The sequence below is a fragment of the Aedes albopictus genome, chromosome 3, assembly GCF_035046485.1.
Source record: "Aedes albopictus strain Foshan chromosome 3, AalbF5, whole genome shotgun sequence".
Classification (NCBI taxonomy): Eukaryota; Metazoa; Arthropoda; class Insecta; order Diptera; family Culicidae; genus Aedes; species Aedes albopictus.
Genome location: NC_085138.1, coordinates 319,903,925 through 319,925,637, shown reverse-complemented (window position 1 = coordinate 319,925,637; position 21,713 = coordinate 319,903,925). Strand labels below are relative to the sequence as shown.

Sequence of the window (21,713 nt, the reverse complement as noted above, 5' to 3'; positions counted from 1 at the left end):
GGAATCCAAGATGGCGGACCATAATCCAAGATGGCGGCCATGGAATGGTGGTTTGAGCTATGATACCATGCAATATGGGTATCTATCAATCGGGCTCGACGAGTAGAAGTCAACAATAGATATTTGACGCCATTTTGGAATCCAAGATGGCGGACCATAATCCAAGATAGCTGCCATGGAATGGTGGTTTGAGCTATGATACCATGCAATATGGGTATCTATCAATCGGGCTTGACGAGTAGAAGTCAAAAATAGATATTTGACGCCATTTTGGAATCCAAAATTGCGGACCATAATCCAAGATGGCGGCCATGGAATGGTGGTTTGAGCTATGATACCATGCAATATGGGTATCTATCAATCGGGCTTGACGAGTAGAAGTCAAAAACAGATATTTGACGCCATTTTGAAATCCAAGATGGCGGACCATAATCCAAGATAGCTGCCATGGAATGGTGGTTTGAGCTATGATACCATGCAATATGGGTATCTATCAATCGGGCTTGACGAGTAGAAGTCAAAAATAGATATTTGACGCCATTTTGGAATCCAAGATGGCGGACCATAATCCAAGATGGCGGCCATGGAATGGTTGTTTGACTTATTCAACCATGCAATATGGGTATCTATCAATCGGGTTTGACGAGTAGAAGTCAAAAATAGATATTTGACGCCATTTTGGAATCCAAGATGGCGGACTATAATCCACGATGGCGGCCATGGAATCGTGGTTTGAGCTATGATACCATGCAATATCGGTATCTATCGATCGGGCTTGACGAGTAGAAGTCAAAAATAGATATTTGACGCCATTTTGGAATCCAAGATGGTGGACCAATGATGATGGCAAAGACGCATTTTACGCGCAGCTCGAACGCGAGTACGACCGCTGCCCAAACCACGACGTCAAGATCATCATAGGGGATCTAAACGCTCAGGTAGGCCAGGAGGAGGAATTCAGACCGACGATTGGAAAGTTCAGCGCCCACCAGCTGACGAACGAAAATGGCCTACGCCTCATCGATTTCGCCGCCTCCAAGAACATGGCCATTCGTAGCACCTTCTTCCAGCACAGCCTCCCGTATCGTTACACCTGGAGATCACCACAACAAACGGAATCGCAAATCGACCACGTTCTGATTGATGGACGGCACTTCTCCGACATTATCGACGTCAGGACCTATCGTGGCGCTAATATCGACTCCGATCACTACCTGGTGATGGTTAAACTGCGCCCAAAACTCTCCGTTATTAACAACGTACATTACCGGCGGCCGCCCCGGTACGATCTAGAGCGACTGAAGCAACCGAATGTCGCCACCGCATACGCGCAGAATCTCGAGGCAGCGTTGCCGGACGAGGGTGTGCTCGATGTGGCCCCTCTAGAGGACTGCTGGAGTACAATCAAAGCAGCCATCAACAACGCAGCTGAGAGCACCATCGGGTACGTAGAACGGAGTCGACGAAACGATTGGTTCGACGAGGAGTGCAGAGCGGTTCTGGAGGAGAAGGATGCAGCGCGGGCGGTAATGTTGCAGCATGGAACCCGACAGAATGTGGAGCGATACAGACAGAAGCGGAAGCAGCAGACCCGTCTCTTCCGGGAGAAAAAGCGCCGCCTGGAAGAAGCGGAGTGCGAGGAAATGGAACTGCTGTGCCGTTCACAGGAAACACGCAAGTTCTACCAGAAGCTCAACGCATCCCGCAAAGGCTACGTGCCGCAAGCCGAAATCTGCAGGGATAAGGACGGGAGCCTCCTGACGGACAAACGTGAGGTGATCGAAAGGTGGAAGCAGCACTTCGACGAGCACCTGAATGGCGAAGAGAATGTAGGCACGGAGGACCAAGGCAGTGGAGGAAATGACTATGTTGGTGCAGCAGAGGACGGGAACGAACCAACTCCCACGCTGAGGGAAGTTAAGGATGCCATCCACCAGCTCAAAAACAACAAAGCGGCTGGTAAGGACGGTATCGCAGCGGAACTCATCAAGATGGGCCCGGAAAAGTTGGCCACCTGTCTGCACCAGTTAGTAGTCAAGATCTGGGAAACCGAACAGCTACCGGAGGAGTGGAAGGAAGGGATAATCTGTCCCATCCACAAGAAAGGCGACAAGTTAATGTGTGAGAACTTTCGAGCGATCACCATTTTGAATGCCGCCTACAAAGTGCTATCCCAGATCATCTTCCGTCGTCTTTCACCTAAAGTAAATGAGTTCGTGGGAAGTTACCAAGCCGGTTTCATCGACGGCCGGTCGACAACGGACCAGATCTTCACCGTACGGCAAATCCTCCAGAAATGCCGTGAATACCAGGTCCCAACGCATCACCTGTTCATCGACTTCAAAGCGGCATACGACAGTATCGACCGCACAGAGCTATGGAAAATTATGGACGAGAACAGCTTTCCCGGGAAGCTGACTAGACTGATAAAAGCAACGATGGACGGTGTGCAGAACAGCGTAAGGATTTCGGGTGAACTATCCAGTTCATTTGAATCTCGACGGGGACTACGACAAGGTGATGGACTTTCCTGCCTACTATTCAACATCGCCCTGGAAGGTGTTATGCGACGAGCCGGGCTCAACAGCCGGGGTACGATCTTCACGAAATCCAGCCAATTTGTATGTTTTGCGGATGACATGGATATTATTGCTAGGACATTTGGAACGGTGGCAGAACAGTACACCCGCCTGAAACGTGAAGCAGCAAAGGTCGGACTGGTGGTGAATGCGGCTAAGACAAAGTACATGCTGGTAGGTGGGACTGAGCGAGACAGGACAAGCCTTGGCAGTAATGTTACGATAGACGGGGATACTTTCGAGGTGGTGGAGGAATTCGTCTACCTCGGTTCCTTGCTAACGGCTGACAATAACGTGAGCCGTGAAATACGAAGGCGCATCATCAGTGGAAGTCGTGCCTATTATGGGCTCCAGAAGAAACTGCGGTCAAAAAAGATTCACCCCCGCACCAAATGTACCATGTACAAGACGTTAATAAGACCGGTGGTTCTCTACGGGCACGAGACGTGGACGATGCTCGAGGACGACATGCAAGCACTCGTAGTTTTCGAGCGACGGGTGCTAAGGACGATCTTCGGCGGCGTGCAGGAGAACGGTGTGTGGCGGAGAAGGATGAACCACGAGCTCGCTGCACTTTATGGCGAACCCAGCATCCAGAAGGTAGCCAAAGCCGGAAGGATACGGTGGGCAGGGCATGTTGCAAGAATGCCGGACAACAACCCTGCAAAGTTGGTGTTTGCTAACCATCCGGTTGGTACAAGAAGGCGTGGAGCGCAGAGAGCACGATGGGCGGACCAGGTGGAGCGTGATCTGGCGAGTGTTGGGCGTGACCGACGTTGGAGAGCTGCAGCTGCAAATCGAGTATCATGGCGGCAAATTGTTGATTCAGTATTATCATGAATTTGATGTTAACTAAATAAATGAAAATGAATGGCGGACCATAATCCAAGATGGCGGCCATGGAATGGTTGTTTGACTTATTCAACCATGCAATATGGGCATCTATCAATCGTGCTTGACGAGTAGAAGTCAAAATTAGATATTTGACGCCATTTTGGAATCCAAGATGGCGGACTATAATCCACGATGGCGGCCATGGAATGATTGAGTTATTCAACCATGCAATATGGGTATCTTTCAATCGGGCTTGACGAGTAGAAGTCAAAAATAGATATTTAACGCCATTTTGGAATCCAAGATGGCGGACCATAATCCAAGATGGAGACCATGGAATCGTGGTTTGAGCTATGATACCATGCAATATGGGTATCTATCAATCGTGCTTGACGAGTAGAAGTCAAAAATATATATTTGACGCCATTTTGGAATCCAAGATGGCGGACCATAATCCAAGATGGCGGCCATGGAATGGTGGTTTGAGCTTTGATACCATGCAATATAAGTATCTATCAATCGGGCTTGATAAGTAGAAGTCAAAAATAGATATTTGACGCTATTTTTGAATCCAAGATGGCGAACCATAATCCAAGATGACGGCCATGGAATGGTGGTTTGAGCTATTAAACCATGCAATATGGGTATCTATCAATCGGGCTTGACGAGTAGAAGTCAAAAATAGATATTTGAAGCCATTTTGGAATCCAAGATGGCGGACCATAATCCAAGATGGCGGCCATGGAATGGTGGTTTGAGCTATTCAACCATGCAATATGGGTATCTATCAATCGTGCTTGACGAGTAGAAGTCAAAAATAGATATTTGACGCCATTTTGGAATACAAGATGGCGGATCATAATCCAAGATGGCGGCCATGGAATCGTGGTTTGAGCTATGATACCATGCAATATGGGTATCTATCGATCGGGCTTGATGAGTAGAAGTCAAAAAAAGATATTTGATGCCATTTTGGAATCCAAGATGGCGGACCATAATCCAAGATGGCGGCCATGGAATGGTGGTTTGAGCTATGATACCATGCAATATAAGTATCTATCAATCGTGCTTGACGAGTAGAAGTCAAAAATAGATATTTGACGCCATTTTGGAATCCAAGATGGCGGACCATAATCCAAGATGGCGGCCATGGAATGGTGGTTTGAGCTATGATACCATGCAATATGGGTATCTATCAATCGGGCTTGACGAGTAGAAGTCGAAAATAGATATTTGACGCCATTTTGGAATTCAAGATGGCGGACCATAATCCAAGATAGCGGCCATGGAATGGTGGTTTGAGCTATGATACCGTGCAATATGTGTATTTATCGATCGAGCTTGATGACTAGAAGTCAAAAATAGATATTTGACGCCATTTTGGAATCCAAGATGGCGGACCATAATCCAAGATGGCGGCCATGGAATGGTGGTTTGAGCTATGATACCATGCAATATGGGTATCTATCGATCGGGCTTGACGACTAGAAGTCAAAAATAGATATTTGACGCCATTTTGGAATCCAAGATGGCGGACCATAATTCAAGATGGCGGCCATGGAATGGTGGTTTGAGCTATTCTACCAAGCAATGAGGGTATCTATCAATCGGGCTTGACGAGAAGTCAAAAATAGATATTAGACGTCATTTTGGAATCCAAGATGGCGGACCATAATCCAAGATGGCGGCCATGAAATGGTTGTTTGAGCTATTATACCATGCAATATGGGTATCTATCAATCGGGCTTGACGAGTAGAAGTCAAAAATAGATATTTGACGCCATTTTGGAATCCAAGATGGCGAACCATAATCTAAGATGGCGGATATGGAATGGTGGTTTGAGCTATGATGCCATGCAATATGGGTATCTATCGATCGAGCTTGATGAGTAGAAGTCAAAAATGAATATCCGACGCCATTTTGAAATCCAATATGGCGGACTATAATTCCAACATGGCGGACCATAATCCAAGATGGCGGCCATGGAATGATGGGTTGTGCTATGATACCATGCAATGTGGATGTCAATCGATCGGGCTTGATGAATGTATGTCTAAAATCGATATCGGAAGCTATTTTGAAGATCAAGATAGCGAACTGTAAAACATTCGTTTACCATAAAATATTTAACTTCTTCTGGCATTTTTTTGCGTTGCAACTGTATGGAGGACTGAGGAACATCGGCGGCAGAAAGCCGCCGATGTTCCGATAGTCCGATACGCCGTGTTTGCGTCGATTCACTTCTAGGCGAACAGCACATCCAAGCATTTGCCCGGTAGAATGCGAACAGAGGTGTTATCCCTTTTTTTAGTCCGACGAGCGTAAGCGAGTCGGACAGCATACGCTTACACGTTGTAACGCAAACATATTTCTACTGATTGAGATTTAAAACCACGGCTCCGCAATTCGATAGGTCATAGATCACGCTATGACCACATTTATCTATGGAACCTGAGATCTACATGAACCTTTAACACTTTCTCAAAGTGCCGTTGAAAAATGGTGAAAGCACTTGATTTAGCTTTCATTTATTTTGACAGAGAAAAACATGAAGAATCATCATTTACATTCAAATATATGAAACTAATAAACCTAGCAAATGCCATGTGACAAAGATGAAAAACCAAAATAAACTTTAAGTTATGGAATAGAACTTGACTTACCTCTCTTCAGCTACTGTTTTTATTCGAATGGCTTCTTTGTTTTTTTTTCATAAATTTGTAGATTGTGTGGAAAACACAATGGTACTCTATGCCGTAGAAACGTATCAGTAGATTTAATGTTTAGTATACTAAGTATGCTTCGGGATTCTGGATTTTTGGCAGTATTTTAATATGGCTTTTATGTCATCTGGAATCTCTTTATTTTCAGCATGGTCTTGCGGAACAGCGGCATGTTTACCCATTCGGCTATATGGGACTTCGCATTTGCTCCAGTCCCCCTCAATAAATAAACCCGAGCAAAGCCGGGCAATTCAGCTAGTAAAAAATAAAAAACCAAAAAGTGAGGAAATGGATCTAGTTTCGCCTTAAATTCCGCCAGCAATTCCACATGGAATTCCTCCTAGAATTCCTCACAGAAATTCTCCGAGAATTTCTCAAGAAATTTTTCCAAAACCTCATCCGAGAATTCCTCAAAAACCCCTTTAACAATTCCTTCAGAAATTACTCAAGAAATTTCTCACAGAATTAATCCAGCAATTTCACCAAGAATTCCTCAAAGAATTCTTTCGGGAATACTTCCAGGAATTTCTCTGGACACTTTTCAAGAATTTTTCCAAGAATTTTTCCAAGAATTTTCCAAGAACTTTTTTAAGAATTCTTCCAAATATTCCTCGAGAAGTTCTTCCAAGAATTCCGCCAGCAATTCTTCCAGAAATTCCTTCGGAAGTTCTGCATCAGCAATTCCAATAGAAATTCTTCCGAGAATTCATCCAAGAATTTTTCGAAAATACATCCAGGAATTCTTCTAAGAGTTTCTCTATGAATTCTTCCCAGAATTCCCTTAGGAAATCTTCTCAGAATTCCTCAAAGAATTCTTCTCAGAATTCCTCAAAGAACTGTTCTCATCATTCCTTTAGAAATGCTTCCAAGAATTCCTCCTGGTATTCTTCCGAAAATTCCTCCAAGAATTCATCAAGGTATTCTTCCAAGATTTCCTGCAAGACTTCTTCCAGAATTTCCTTCAGGAAATTTCTTCAAAGAATTCCAGGAGAAATTTTTCAAAGAATTCCTGGAGGAAATCTTCCAAGAATTTATCCAGGAATTCTTTCAATAACTCCCCCATGAATTCTTCCAAAAATTACCCCAAGTATTCCAGGAATAATTCCTCTAGGAATATTTTCCAAGATTTGCTCCAGGAACTCTTCCAAGAAATCCTCCAGGAATTCCTCCAGGAATTCTTCCAGCAATTTCTCCAGGCAGTTTTCTAGGATATATTCCAAGAATATCTCCAGAATTTCCTTCAATAAATTCTCCAGGAATTCTTCCCATAATTCCTTTAGGTATTGTTCCGAGAATTCCTCCAGGAATCCTTCTAAGAATTCCTCCTGGATTTCTTCCCAGAATTTATCCAGGAATTCTTCCCAGATTATTTGCCTCGGAATTCTTCCTAGAATCCCTCTCAGAATTTCTCTAAAATTCTTCTCAGAATTCCTGGAGGAATGCTTTCAAGAATTCATCCAAGTTTTTTTCCAAGGATTTCCCCAACAATTCTTCCCAGAGTTCATCCAGGATTTCTTTCAATAATTCTCGCAGGAATTCTTCCAAGAATTCCAGGAATAATTCCTTTAGGCTTTTTTCAAGCATTGCTTCGGGAATTCTTCCATGAAATCCTCCAGCAATTCTTCCAAGCAATCCTCCAGGAATTCCTCCAGGAATTCTTTCATGAATTTCTCCAAGCAGATTTCCAAGAATTTTTCCAAGATGTTTTTCAAGAACTCTTTCGAGAATTCCTCCAGGAATTTTTCCCCATCAATTCCTATAGAAAGTATTTCAGGGATTCATCCAAGAAATCATCCACGATTTCCCCCAGCAATTCTTCCAAGAATTTCTTGAGGAATTGTTTCGAAAATACCTCCAGGAATTCTCCTTAGAATTTCTCCAGAACTTCTTCCTAGAAATCTTCTAGGAATTCTACCCAGAATTCTTCTAGGAATTCTTCTCAGAATTCTTCCAAGAATTTCTTTAGGTAATGTTCCAAGAATTCCTCCAGGAATTCTTCCAAGAATTCATCAAGGAATTCTTCCAAAATTTCCTCCAGGAATTCTTCCAAGATTTCCTCCAGGAATTCTTCCATGAATTTCTCCAGGGTTTCTTCCATGATTTCCTCTAGAAATTCTTCCCAGAACTCCTTTTGGTATTCTTTCGAGAATGCCTCCAGGAATGCCTCTAGGATTTTTTTCTAGAATTCCTGAAGCAATTCTTCAAAGAATTCCTGGCGTAATTCTTCCAAGACGTCCACCTGGAACTCCTCCAGGAATTCTTCCAAGAATTCATCCAGGATTTTTTCAAGAACTCTCCCAGGAATTGTTCCAAGAATTAATTCAGGAATTCTTCCAAGAATTACCCCAAAAATTCCAGGAATAATTCGTCTAGGATTTTTCCAAGAATTGCTCCAGGATTTTTTCCAAGAAATCCTCCTTGTAATTTTCCTAGTAATTCTGCAGGAATTCCTCCAAGAATTCTTTCAGCAATTTCTCCAGGCAATTTTTCAAGAGTTTTTCCAAGAATTTCTCCAGAAATTCTTCCAAGAATTTCTGCAGGATTTCTTACAAGAATTTCTCCAGGAATTCTTCAAAGTAGGGTAACCAATATATTTTGGACCCCCTGGGTCGTATTATCATAATTTTCACAGATGTAATGAAGAGATGACGACAATTTTTAGAATCATTCGTTAAATCAGATTGTTCTGCACGAGCAGCAACCATTTGCTCACTGGAAATATCCTTATTTGCCTTAAAATTATTTTTTATTAATCTCGTCATCCGTGCGAGTGTCGCGGCATGTTTACGAAAAGAGAAAGTGGTGCCGGGGAAACTTGCAGATGTAAACAAAAACTTTTATCATTCTAGCGCATTAAATTTGCAAAGTTCATCTAATCAGCCTTTGTCAATCAAGTAATTAGGATGTGATCGAGCATATCCAAGTGGCAGATTCTTCGAAAATAGTTTCAAGTTGGTTTAAACACCGGATGTCCAAAATATATACTTTAGGGGGTCCAAAATAAATTGGGGTGTCCAAAATAGTGAAAACTGATGTTTCAAAAATCAGTCATTTTCATCAAATTTTCGGCCAGAAATGACCTTGTGGGTATTTTTGACGGACAGTGGCGGCTTTTACGGTCATACCAACATCATCATTATGTGTAACACTCTCTGAATCTGTTTGATTTTAGCTTAAATTCAAACTAATGTCTTCTAGGGGTCCAAAATTCGACCGTTACCCTCCAGAATTTCTTCCAAAAATTTCTGCAGGAGTTCTTCCCAGGTTTCCTCTAGGAATTCTTCCCTGAATCTCTCTCGAAATTCCCCAAGGAATTTTTTTTAAAGAATTCTTGGAGGAATTCTCCCAAGACTTCCTCCTGGAATTCTTGGAGGAATTCTTCCAAGAATTCATCCACGATTTTTTTTTAAGAATTCCCTTAGAAATTCTTTCCAGAAGCCATCCAGAAATTATTATAAGAATTTCCCCAGGAATTTTTCCAAGAATTCCTCCAAGATTTTTTCCAAGTATTGCTTTAGAAATTCTTCCAAGAAATCCTTCAGCAATCTTCCAGGAATTCTTCCAATGTTTTATCCAGGCACTTTTCCAAGATTTTTTCCAAGAATATTTCCACGAAATCTTCCAAGAATTCCTCCAGGATTTCTTCCCCAACAAATTCTATAGAAAGTCTTTCAAGAATTCATCCAGGAATTCTTCCACGATTTCCTCCACGAATTCTTCCAAAAATTCCTTCAGGAATTCTTTCGAAAATGCCTCCAGGAATTCTCCTAAGAATTTCCCCAGGAATTCTTCCAAGAATTCCTCTGGGTATTCTTACGAGAATCCCGCCAGGAATTCTTGAAAGAATCCATCCAGGAATTCTTCCAAGAATTTTTCCAGGAATTGTTTAAAGAATTTCCCAATATTTTCTCTAGGAATTCTTTCCAGAATTCCTTTAGGTATTCTACCGAGAATGCTTCCAGGAATGCTTCTTGGAGTTTTTCCTAGAATTCCTGGAGGAATTCTTCCAAGACTTCCTCATGGAATTCCTCCAGGAATTGTTCCAAGAATTCGCCCAGGGTTTTTTTATAAGAATTCCCAGAATTGTTCCCAGAATTCATCCAGGAATTTTCCTAGGAAGTCTTGCGAGAGTTACTCCAGAATTCTTCCAAGAATGCCTCAAAGAATTCTTCCAAGAATTGCTCCACGAATTCTTTCTAAAACTGCTCCAGGAATTGCTGCAAAAAAATCCTTCACGAATTCATTTAAGAATTCCTCGAGGATTTTTTGCAGGATTTCCTCCATAAAATCCTCCAAAAACTTCTCATGAAATTCTCCAAAACAATGTATCAGAGTTTAAAAAACACCTTCTTTTCAGGATTTCCAGGTTTTTTTTTCAGAAAATTTTCTAAAGCATTTCTTCATGGATTTCGTAGGAATTTCTGCAGAGTATCTTATAAAATATTTCTTAGAGGATCCCCAAAGAAAAAGCCGTCAGAAGGTTACCCAAGGGATCTTTTAGAAGTTATTGAAGTAATTTCTAAAAGGATTCCTGAGAAATTCCCTGAGAAATTTCCTGAGAAAACCCTGGGAGAGTAAATGATGAATTTTAAGTAATTTCCCTATGGATTTCTTGAAAAAATGTCGATAAGAATTCTTGAAGATTTTTTTAAAGATTTCATAAGAAATTCCTCTAGGAAATTCTTCCAGAGATCTTCGAGGATTTCTCCAAAGAATTTTAAGAGGAATGCACTTCTCATAAAAATCATCCCATGAATTTCTCCAAGGGCTGCCCAACGAGTTGTTCCTGGGATTCCCTGTGGAATTTCTGCAGAGATTCTTCAAGGATTGTCTCCTGAATTTTTCAAAGGAATTTCTACTTGAAAAAAAACGCAAGCCTCAAGCCCTAAATCATTGAAGGGGGTCATATTATTTTACTAACCAGTACTTAAGTTCATGAGTCCAGAGCAGTTGTGTCTATCATGTGCGCAGGTGTATTGTCTACTAAATTTGTAATGATGGACGTGATAGCGTCTTTTTGTTAAACCTGCCAATGTTGTTCGTTGCCACCCCTCCAGAAGTCTGCGGCATTGACTTGTCGGTACTACACTAATTACAGATTACCGAGCGCCAAAAACAGTCGCGCGCGGAATATCGAAGCGCATCGTCACTTTGAAAAGGAAGCCAACTCCCACAGTTCGTCAAAGCCAGACACGTTTTACGAAGGAGGCACACATTCTGAGCTCAGACTGCGGCCGTCCGCTACTAACACTAGTTTACAAAATAAAACGAAAGTCGTGAACTTCTGTCAACGACCAAAGTTTTTGAAGTACAATTTAGTGCTGATTTCCAAACCGCGGTTAAACAAATTTTAAGTATAGAGCAGTTATATCGAGTTTTACAATTTTTTAAAATATGGAATTTACTAAAATTCAAATATCTTGCGTTTTGTTCAACCAATTTCAAATCTTTTTCCATAATTTAAAAGCTGAATACAATACCATTCGATCATCTGAATGCAGGCTTTGAGTCAGATTGATGAAATTCAAGATATTGGCAAGTTTTTGGGACGATCTCCTTAAATTTTAGCAAAATTTCCAAACATATATGAAGAAATGTTTTTTTTTTTTCAATAATAAAAAAACAATCTAAAAATTCTTTCTCAACGTTTATTTGACATATCATATGTAGGCGTAAAAACATCAGCTCAATCGGAGCATTGATTACGGAGAATGAGATGTGTAAAATGAGCGACTTTGCTTAAAAATAGAACAAAAATCCATTTCAAATCATCACCCTTGTATGGAAAGTCGAAAAAAATTCCGCTCTACTGTATTTTTTTTTCCTTCGCGTTTTCGAAATCAGGGCATGATTCTAGACCAAAAATGATCATCAGCTTACCGAGTTCAAAAATGCTGTAAACTAGTGTAATCAGTCCATGCTGTAGTGGTTGGATGGGATGGGAGCATCATTTGGTCGTAATTGAGATAAAAATACGATATCGCCATCGACATCGCGTATATTTCATAATAGAACGCCCACCAGTTTTGACGTCGGCGATCATCTCCGGTCGGATGAAGAACCAGAGGGAGTCGCGGTCGCGGGTTGATGGCCATGGGTTAGGCGGGATGCCGCCGTTGCCGGTAGTTCACGGCACGGCATGGATGGATGACGTGTTTGAATGTCGTTTTCATTTTTCCTCCCGCATATTGGGTCACTTGACACAGCTTGAGAATACTACGCGTAGAGATATATTACAATTGGACGACCATAATATAAGCAATATGTGAATTGTGATAGTAGTTTTTTAGTTCTATATTTTTCTTAAATAATCTATTAAAATGAATATGGAAATCTACCCAAGCAATATTTTGATTACCAATTAGACTTGTAGAGGTTTTAAGAACCGTCATAAAACCTAATACCTTTTTTGGTTTAATAATGGCTCTAAGAATTTCTCCAAGTCTTTTTGACTTAAAAAATGTTACTTGGACAAGACACCTCATCCTAAACTTATGAGAATTTAGCCAGGAATCAATCTTGAAGTATTCTAGTACATAATAGGGCACATTCGATAGAGTACTAGATTTGTAGTTATGAGCTGAATTTTTGTGATAGGTTAATTCCCGATTGGTCCAAGAAATGTTTTGTAGTTGGCCAACTGCTTTCCAGGCAGAAGTACAGGCGATTATTGAATGTATCTATTTCGACAATGATTTTTCTTAAGGGCCTAACTGACTTGATCGATTTCTCTTCGTCGACTCTCTCTTTCGCTAACAACTTGATCAAAACAAACAACATCATTATTCTTATTTGTTTCTAGAGCAAGATGTAGCCGTTGTCTTCGCATTTCAACCAAAAAATGTTTGGAAAACTTAATACACTTTCCGTAATAACATAAAGAGAGGATCAATGAAGAGAAATCGAAAATGTCAGTTAGGCCCTAATGAAGAATCAGTGTCGATTTATAGCAAGGTATACAAATCTCGCGCTTAGTATCATACGGGCGTATCTACGATGATCGATTTCTCTTTATCGATTTTCTCCTTGGCTAATAACTTGGCCGGCAAATCATTTTCGGTTGGTGTTGTTGTTTTAGATGCTATTCCTAGTTGTCCTGCACTGAAACGCAATGTACCTTTCCTGACACTCAAGCTGTTATAGAAGCGTTTAAATTTTTTAGGTGTACTTCAAAATCCAGTCAATTGCTAAAATAGGTAGCTAAAACTTGTTCAGTATGCTTATTTACTTTTCGTAATGGAAATTTCCTTGACTTCCTTCGGACATTAGGTTTCTTTGTACCTTCCGTATAACTCAAAAATTTTACAGCCTGTTAAAAAAAAACTTTTTGCGGTCCAAAAAACACGACACTGCTCAAGTAAATATCATTTAAAACAACTATATAAAGTGAAAGTTAACACTTCACTTGTCCATTCTGCAAAAGAGACAAGGAGAATTTGGAACATCTACTGTGTATTTTGGATGCACTTTCCTAACGAAGATTAACATTTTCGGTAATGGTTTACTGCGACTCATGGACAATATGTTTTCCTAATAGTGCCGTGGCCTTACCCAGAGTGCTTTCTGATTCATACACTGAAAAACGGCTTGCAGTTGAAATTACTATTCTGAGGGTTAATTTGAATACACAACGCCACCAAATTTGTGCAGACTGAGTGTCGTTTGTCGTTTCAATTCGACAGATTAATGTTTTCAATTATACCATGGACCGAATTTGCAATTAAAAAAAATCTGTTAGCAACCGAATTTGAACCAAGAATTTTGAGAATTTTGTGGGTCGATGATCAAGATTTGCCATATTTATTTTGAATACATTGTTATGCTGATCATTACCGCAAGCCGTTTTTAAATGTAGGGCTGATAGCGAAAAGCGATGGCTAGGAAAAGTTATTTATTGAGACCCAGTTTATGAAAATGTATGCTGACTTACAGAATTCGGAAAAATGACTAAAAATATTAAACAAATGAAATCCAAACTTGACGCATTTCAAAATTTTAGTTTACTTTTCTGCGAAATTGGCGCGGTGGGGACTGATGGAAGGCACATTTATAGAACTGTTTGGGCAAATACTTGACACATTTCGACAAAAAAAAATCAATGGGCGCAAAGTGTGTAGAATTCCTGGAAAAAAGTCAAAAATATATTGACGAAAGAATTAAAGGCGACATTCTTCTGAATTATTTGTTGTACATACCTCATTATAATAGATGTATCTCTATGCAACATTGATATTTTGTGAAAACATAAGCGAGTAGGTTTGAGTCGTTTTCAACAGCGAGCAATCTCTTAACCACAGCACCGGTGCAAACGCCCGTATGAATAGCACACGATTGGGTTCCACACCGATCAGTGAAGTCGGTAATTATCTTTCGCCGCTGAGCGGACGCCTTTCAGTCATGCCGTCCTTTTCATCGATGAAAGTGCTCATCACGAGAGATAGTTGGCTTGGTATGTGTATACGTTTGTGTCGGTATATTCGAATGCTTTATCTGTGTGCACCGCAAGCGTTCGGGCATTGACGAGCCGAATAAACGAGTGCGCTGCGACACAAGCAGATGCTTACACAGTCGTTTGTGCTTTTCATTATGTTTTTCTTCCCATATCTTTGCTCATGGTCATCGATGATCAGAACACGGTATATGTAATCGCGCGCGAAATACAAATGATGAGCTTTGATGAGCAATCAATTGGTGAAAAATAACAACATTGTCTCTATGCGTTGCTATTTGGGTGTCCACTGGCATACAGACCACAATGTATTTTGAAGTATGGTTCGCATATCTGTAAATCTTTTAGGATATTTTTAATGTAGCGAATGCTCACGTAATATAATCCACGCAACTTTTAGAGCCTCAGAGTGCTATCATGATAACTCAGCAACATTCACTTGGTGATCTAGGTCATCCAAACTATTCTGAAATTAGGACCTTCAAGGTGTACAGGCTCTACAATAGTTTTTCTTCACTCCATCGGCATAATTCTTTCACCATTGTGTCTCTTGTACCTTCTATTTACTAATATAAGTATCTCTAGGGTATCGAACTACTTGGGCACCCACACCAATTCTCGGCCCCTCACAGCAAAACAAATCAAAATATCACTTGCCGCATAGTTTCCAAACGCACTTCCGTAGGTAATCATCTCCCCCAACATTTCCACAGTCAATGATCTACACGTTCACCCTGAAGCCTCACAAGTGCTCAAAACAACTATTACCCGCAGACGAATGCAATTCGTCATGAAAAGATTCAATTTTACCGTGCATATTGGAGTTGCAGAAACATAAAATTAATGCACTTCGAAAGAATATTTTCATCTTGAAATAAAATAAATCAATTTGTTTATTTAGTAAAACTACCTCGAAGTGCAATACAACTCAGCTGGGAGCAATTCATTGCTAATTTCAGCAAATTAAACTATTTTCCATTCACGTTATCTTATTCCTCAATATAGCAACGACCATATTAGCGAAAATAAATCGAAAACTAGTTTACATTTATGATGACCGAAATAAACCTAGAAGTGTCATAGTTCTGCTTTTCCACCAACAGATGTTGTTACTAATCGAACGGATCGCCATCTGTTGAGAGTTTGAACAGTTTCATTGTGGTAATAATGAAAGCCAGAAGAATTACATATCAAAGAGTTTAGTTTGCTCTTAAAATCTGGTTTTACGAATATCTTCAAGTATACTATAAAACATTTCATAAATGGTTTTCACAAAAGTAGTCATAAAACTGTGAGTTTTAGTTATTGCTGTAATAAAACCCTAATAAAAATCAAACAAAACCAATCAGCAAAGGAATTGTTACTTGGGATCCTCTTTTCGAGTATGGATTTTTTTTTTTCAACTAGGTTTTAAAACAGTTTTATTGCTATTCTTAATACGGTTGATAAAACCTCTCCGAGAGTGGTCCACTTAGCCGAAGGATGCTCTTAAAGAGGTTATCAAGAGGTTTTGATGTATGAATCAGTTTTATTACAAGTTGTATAAAATTGTATGTGTGTAGGTAGCCACCATCATAGCTTGAGTCTTGCTCTGCATACAGTTCCACTTAACTTAATTGGTAAAATTTTGAGCGAGATCGAATAAGTTTTCTGAAAGTTATAGAACTTTCAGTAAAACTTATAAGAACACATTTTCAAAACATTATATCTCAATATGTACTTGATGAAACTTTTTCAATTATTTTTTTGTGTTACAGCTAATACCTAAGGCTTTCATATGCAGCTTTGTTTGAGGTTTAAAATATGAAAAATCTGTATATGTTCAGAGTGTCATTAGGAAATTTATCATATTTTGATCAATAAAAGTGCCAAGTGTTTTCAACTTTTTTAAACTCTCTTAATGTAATATTTTTATACAGGACCTACTATTACTGGAAAACGTTTGACAGATTATATGTGCAAAATATAGTAAATTTTTAAACATCGTCAGCTACATAAACAAATTTTTAATATTTTTTGTAGTGAATATAAAACCCCAAACATAGCTGCATATGAAAGCCTTAGGTATAAGATGTAACATATAAAAAATTTAAAATATTTCATCGAGTACATATTGAGATATAATGTTTTAAAAATGTGTTCAAAAATCTTATAAGTTTTACTAAAAGTTCTATAACTTTCAGAAAACTTATTCGATCTCGCTCGAAATTTAACCAATGGAGCTTTTATATTTGGTTCATGATTGGTCAAAATTTCAGCGTTTTTGATTGACGCATAAAAAAGTTATAAATATGTGAATGAAAAAATATTTTGACAAAAAAATTGCTGTACGGACAATTGTTTGATACACTGTATATATAGGAGCAGAAACTTTAAGTCCATTCCACGCAGGAATAAACTGAACGCAACAAAGGACACATCAATAAACCAAAACATATGCATTCACAACATGGAACAACACAATACTAAACACTAAACACCCGCGCATCTATTGTATTCGTTTTCGCCCGAGACAATTGCGAACGCAATCGATTATGCTGCGATACTCACCCCATATAGGAGCGATGCAAGGAAAAACACAATAATCCGAACCGAGGGTCAAAATCAGCAATGGAACACTTAAAATACACATTAATAAAAACAAAAAAAAAGCAATGGAACACGCCATTTTGGAATCCACGATAGCGCTTGGGGTTTTTGAGTGCGTTATAGAGGCGTTACTGGGGGTATCAGTCCTAACTAATGCCTCTAAAACCTGCTAAGAATCATTCAAAACTCCCTGAAATCCGTAACGTACTTCAGAAATTTCCGAAATGTAACGCCTCTACGACGTCTCTGAAACCCATCGAACATTATGTAACTTCCTGTAACGCCTCCGGAACCCCTCTAAAACTCTCTCTGACCCCTTGTAACATACCTAAGCCTCTTCTTATTTTATTTATATCAATGATTTAGGAAACTTAAGCTTGAAAGGAGTTCCTCGTCTATTTGCTGATGACACGGCATTATTCTACCCCTGTGCAAACCCCAGAACAATTATTGATCATATCAACGAACACTTGTTGATACTACAACAATATTTCTGTAACAACTTATTGACTGGAAGTGCTCTAAGAACACTAAGTTGAAGGGAGGCAGGCCAAGTTCCAATGCGAACGTCGAGCCATAAAGAAAAAGAAGAAGAATACACTAGTACAAAAATACTGAGTATCCACACAATACTCTTCATCCATCCCTCGGACCTCATGTATTTAACGTACCTGAGACCCTCCAAAAACGGGCTGCAAAACGGTGAGTCGATAAGGAGAGCATCCAATATAGCTCTGGTCCTCACAAGTTCCTACCTCATGCTTCCACGGGTCAAGCGATGACAAAGACCGCCAGCTAAGAGTTGTGTGCTTAGCTGGTAGTGCAGCCTGGGCACTGTTGTCCTTCTGACTTCAGCTAGATTGAGGAGGTACGATCCGAGTGTCTGTTCACCAAGGAGGTGCGGCTCAAACAGCGTCTGTTCTGGCATCCAGCGGCTGAGTAAGAAACGCTGCACCACGCCCAGCTAGATCCAAGGTGGTAGCCCCATCAGCGTGGTCGTCCCAGTGTTGGTTGGGACGTTAAACAGAACTGGCACGATGGCCCTCCGGCGAGACAGGAGTGTTGGCGTAGGCCCAATAAGCCACCCGTAAAAAAACCCATTGCGAATAACATAGGAGAAAATACGACTCGATACAATCGGCAAAGACCCACGCGACGAAATAAGGACTACGATTGGAAACTTGGAACATGGAATTGCAAGTCACTAGGTTTCGCAGGATGTGACAGGATAATCTACGACGAACTACATCCCCGCAACTTCGACATCGTGGCGTTGCAGGAACTTTGTTGGACTGGACAGAACGTGTGGAAAAGCGGGCATCGAGCGGCTACCTTCTACCAAAGCTGTGGCACCACCAATGAATTGAGAACAGGATTTATAGTGTTGGGCAAGATGCGACAACGTGTGATCGGGTGGCAGCCGATCAACGCAAGGATGTGCATGTTGAGAGTTAAGGGCCGTTTCTTCAACTACAGCATCATCAACGTCCACTGCCCACACGAAGGGAGACCCGATGACGAGAAAGAAGCGTTCTACGCGCAGTTAGAGCAAACATACGATGGTTGCTCGCCGCGTGACGTGAAAATCGTTGTCGGCGACATGAACGCGCAGGTAGGAAGGGAGGAAATGTACAGACCGGTAATCGGGCGAAACAGCCTGCACGCCGTATCGAATGATAACGGCCAGCGATGCGTAAACTTTGCAGCCTCCCGTGGTATGGTAGTCCGAAGCACCTTCTTCCCCCGCAAAGATATCCACAAAGCCACCTGGAGATCACCCGACCACCAAACAGAAAACCAAATCGACCACGTTCTAATCGACGGTAAATTCTTCTCGGATATAACCAACGTCCGCACTTACCGCAGTGCGAATATAGATTCGGATCACTACTTAGTCGCTGTATGCATGCGCTCAAAACTTTCGACAGTTATCACCACGCGTCGAAGTCGAACGCCGCGGCTCAACATCGAGCAACTTCGTAACGTAGAAGTGGCTCAAGACTACGCGCAGCAGTTAGCAGTGGCCCTACCAACGGAAGAGCAGCTTGGCGCAGCTACACTTGAAGATGGCTGGAGGGACATCCGATCCGCCATAGGTAGTATCTCGGCTACAGCACTAGGCTTCGCGACTCCGAATCACAGAAACGACTGGTACGACGGCGAATGTGAACAGTTGAAAAACGAGAAGAATGCAGCATGGGCGAGAATGCTGCAACACCGTACGAGAGCGAATGAGGCACGTTACAAACAGGCGCGGAACAGGCAGAACTCAGTCTTCCGGATGAAGAAGCGCCAGCAGGAAGAACGAGATCGCGAAGCGATGGAAGAGATGTACCGCGCTAAGGACACACGAAAGTTCTACGAGAAGCTGAACCGCTCGCGCAGAGGCTTTGTGCCACAAGCCGACATGTGCCGAGATAATCACGGGAATATTCTCACGAGCGAGCGTGAGGTGGTCGAGAGGTGGCGGCAGCATTACGATGAGCACCTCAATGGCGACATTGCAAGTACCGGAGGTGGCGTGGTAACAGATCTAGGAGTATGTGCACAGGACGAAAGACTTCCGGCCCCTGACCTTCAAGAGATTGAGGAGGAGGTTGGCCGGTTGAAAAACAACAAAGCCGCTGGAGCAGATCAACTACCAAGCGAGCTTCTAAAATACGGTGGAGAAGCACTGGTGAGAGCACTACACTGGGTCATTACCAAGATTTGGGAGGAGGAAGTATTACCGGAGGAATGGATGGAAGGTATCGTGTGTCCCATCTACAAAAAGGGCGACAAGTTGGATTGCGGGAACTACCGCGCGATCACACTACTGAGCGCTGCCTACAAGATACTCTCTCAAATTTTATGCCGCCGTCTATCACCGATTGCAAGAGAGTTCGTGGGGCAATATCAGGCTGGATTTATGGGTGAACGCGCTACAACGGACCAGATGTTCGCCATCCGCCAGGTGTTGCAGAAATGCCGCGAATACAACGTGCCCACACATCACTTGTTCATCGATTTCAAAGCGGCGTATGATACAATCGATCGAGAACAGCTATGGCAGATTATGCACGAATACGGATTCCCGGATAAACTGATACGGTTGATCAAGGCGAAGATGGATCGAGTGATGTGCGTAGTTCGAGTATCAGGGACACTCTCGAGTCCCTTCGAATCTCGCAGAGGGTTACGGCAAGGTGATGGTCTTTCGTGCTTGCTGTTCAACATTGCTTTGGAGGGTGTAATAAGAAGAGCGGGGATAAACACGAGTGGGACGATTTTCACGAAGTCCGTTCAGCTGCTTGGTTTCGCCGATGATATTGATATTATTGCTCGTAAATTTGAGACGATGGCGGAAACGTACATCCGACTAAAGAGTGAAGCCAGGCGAATCGGATTAGTCATTAATGTGTCGAAGACAAAGTACATGATGGCAAAGGGCTCCAGGGAGGAATCACCGCGCCCGCCACCCCGAATTCATATCGACGGTGATGAAATCGAGGCGGTTGAAGAATTCGTGTACTTGGGCTCACTGGTGACCGACGACAACGACACCAGCAGAGAAATTCAGAGGCGCATTGTGGCAGGAAATCGTGCCTACTTTGGACTCCGCAGAACTCTACGATCGAATAAAGTTCGCCGTAACACGAAGTTAACCATCTACAAAACGTTGATTAGACCGGTCGTCCTCTATGGGCACGAAACATGGACCCTACGTGCAGAGGACCAACGCGCCCTTGGAGTTTTCGAACGGAAGGTGTTGCGTACCATCTACGGCGGAGTGCAGATGGAAGACGGGACTTGGAGAAGGCGAATGAACCACGAGCTGCATCAGCTGCTGAGAGAACCAACCATCGTTCATACCGCGAAAATCGGGAGGCTACGGTGGGCGGGTCACGTCATCAGGATGTCGGATAGCAACCCGACTAAAATGGTTCTCGAGAGTCATCCGACCGGTACACGAAGACGTGGAGCGCAGCGAGCTAGGTGGGTCGACCAAGTGGAGGAAGATCTGCGGACCCTACGCAGAGTGCGGAACTGGAGACAAACAGCCATGGACCGAGTGGAATGGAGGCGGCTACTATGTACAGCAGAGGCCACCCCGGCCTTAGCCTGACCGGTAAGGTAAGTAAGTACCCTCCAAAAACCCAGAAAACGCCTAGTAACGACTACGTAACATTTTTTATCACAACTATCCTTCTTGACTATAAAAAAGACTCCAAGGTAAAATGTTTGACAACAAAGAAGATATTGCATTTCTGCATTGCAGAAGATCGTCCCGGATGTTAACGGGTTAATGGTATCGTCATGCGGGGTGACAATGGGCCTGGAGGGTGACATTGGTCCATCGATCCCACGGATTCAACATAAGTCAGAGAATCAAACGTTGGATGTCAAGTATCTTATAATTATGTATTCTAATAGTTTAACACATGATATACATTCACGTCATATCCTAAACGTGTTGAATAGTGGCCCAATGTCACCCCGAAAACATGAAAATTTATGAGCGTGGTCAAAATTAGTCATGATTTTATGACTATGATTTT

General features: G+C 41.8%; 1 protein-coding gene across 3 annotated transcripts in view; it reads right to left on the bottom strand.

The window, feature by feature from the left end:
* Positions 1 to 21,713, bottom strand: part of LOC109413613 (protein amalgam) — a 298,181-nt gene that overhangs the window by 262,138 nt on the left and 14,330 nt on the right. The window lies entirely within an intron of this gene.